Source organism: Hylaeus anthracinus, unplaced genomic scaffold, assembly GCF_026225885.1.
Source record: "Hylaeus anthracinus isolate JK02 unplaced genomic scaffold, UHH_iyHylAnth1.0_haploid 11221, whole genome shotgun sequence".
In the NCBI taxonomy this organism is placed as follows: domain Eukaryota; kingdom Metazoa; phylum Arthropoda; class Insecta; order Hymenoptera; family Colletidae; genus Hylaeus; species Hylaeus anthracinus.
In genome coordinates, this window is record NW_026533789.1 from 1 (window position 1) to 2,306 (window position 2,306).

The window sequence follows — 2,306 nt, forward strand, 5'->3', positions numbered from 1 at the left end:
CGCCGCAAATTGAACAATTATTTTAAAGGCTACGTGTAGTGATATTGTATTGGGAAGTATATGGTTATAAGTGATAAAATATTTACCTTGTCGTTGTGGAATAATATATATAAATTTGGTGTTTGAGTGTGCAGTTCATAATACAAATTTCAGTAAATGTTCATTTTATGCAAATAAGAATAAGTGTTTTAATACAATAAATTGTTTGTTATAAATAGTGGACCACTTTTTTTATTTTCACTTCATGATAAACATTTAAATTGCTTGCAACAAGACTTTCTGTCACACGTTCTGTGTACGTATGAACTGTAAAAAGAAAGGGAGAGAACGCATGGCAGGATGTCTTACTGCAAGAAATTTAAATGTTAAAGATGAAGCGAGAAATGAAAAAAAGAAATCAACTATTTGTAACGCACAATTTATTGTATTAGAATACAGTTCATACGTTCACAGAACGCATGGCAAAAAGTCTTATAACAAATGTAAATAATGAGAAAATAAGCAAATGAACAGAGATCCACTATTTGTAATAGATTATTTATTGTATTACAATAATATAGAAAAAGAAAGGTCAGACTTAGTCCTTTGAGTTCTCAAAATTATGCACGACACATGACAGAAAGTCATGTTGCATTTAAATGTTACTGATAAACTGATTACATTTGATTTTCATAAATTTCTTGCAATAAGACTTCTTGCAATGCGTTTCGCGTACTTTTAAAACCTTAAAGGATTCGAACTGATCTCCTATTTTCTATTATTTGAAGTCATTCACTATACAAATTATTTTTGTAAAAAGAAATGAGATCCCCATAAAAAACTTCAAAAAAGTAAAAAAATTAGGCCAAGTACATGAAGAAGTGGAGGACTCAAGGAATTATCATAGAAAAATAAAAGATTCCCATAAAAAAGTACAAGAAAGTAGAAAAAGATGTGAAATCAAAATGAACTACCAGTACATGAAAGTCCTTTCCAATAAAGTGCAAATTATGCGCAGCTAAAATGCTGTGTTCAACAGTGCGGACGTTCAGATCCTAATGACAATTCATATAAGTGACTTCTCCACACTTTAGCGATGACATGAAGAAGCTAAATAGCGTATCATCCACAAACTGAGGCTGCTTAAAAATTTGCTTTGATGTCCGCGGCCTGGAAGTCAAATGCTTGGCGTGACCAGCTAAGGCATTCTCAGATCATCAAGACCCGTACTTTCTCGCTCGCAGGCTTTTAGATAATTTGTCAGTTTAAAACTCTGACAATATAAGTACACTTTCATTATTTTGCGTTTTAAAATAATTTGTATTCATCGACACGACCTTGCCTGGCCACGCCAAGCATTTGACTTCCAGGCCGCGGAAATCTAGGCAAATTTCTAAACAGTCTCAGTTTGTGGCTGATATGCTATTTAACTTCTTCATTTCGCTGCCAAAGTGCGGAGCAGTCAGTTTACATGAGTTGTCATTAGGGTCTGAATGTCTGCACTGTTGAATACAGCATTTTAACTGCGCATAGTTGGAAAGCACCGAATTTTTCATTGTGTTATACAGTGTCGCCTTTGCACTTTGCTGGAAAGCACCTTCATGTACTGTTAGTTCATTTCGATTTCATATATTTTTCTACTTTCTTGTAGTTTTGTATGGGGATCTTCTATTTTTCAATGATAACTCCTTGAGTTCTCCACTTTTTCATGTACTTGGTAGAATATTACTTTAACTTATACCTATGGTATATATTTGTTTTATTTTACGTCATTAAATAAAAATACATATTTGTTCTTATTTACGTTATAAATTATTTATTCATAGAATTACTTAACAAATACGTTATTATATATACAAGCAACTCATTTTGATGAGGTTAATAGTAGTTAGTATATTGCATTTGTCGGTACAAATTGGTTTATATATATTAACATATGTTTATTTATATGTGTTACTTATATAATTAATTGAATTTTATATAAATGTCTTTTAATTATGTCAATTAAGTATCTTCGATTTAATTTGCTCATATCAATTGTCAATCACATATCTTCGATTAAATTCGCTTATATCAATCGTCAATTAAACGACTTTCGATTAACTTTGCTTAATTCAATTTTAATTAAATAATTTTTAATTACATTTATTCAAAATATTTATTAATTAAGTTGATTGAATTAAATTTGTTTAAATCAATTGTTTAATTAAAATATTGAAATTGATTATTATTCAAACCCTGGATTATATCAAAACCGACATTACAACGGTACCTACCAACAATAATCCTGTTACGTCCCAACTAGTTTGGGACTTTCTTTAGGGATT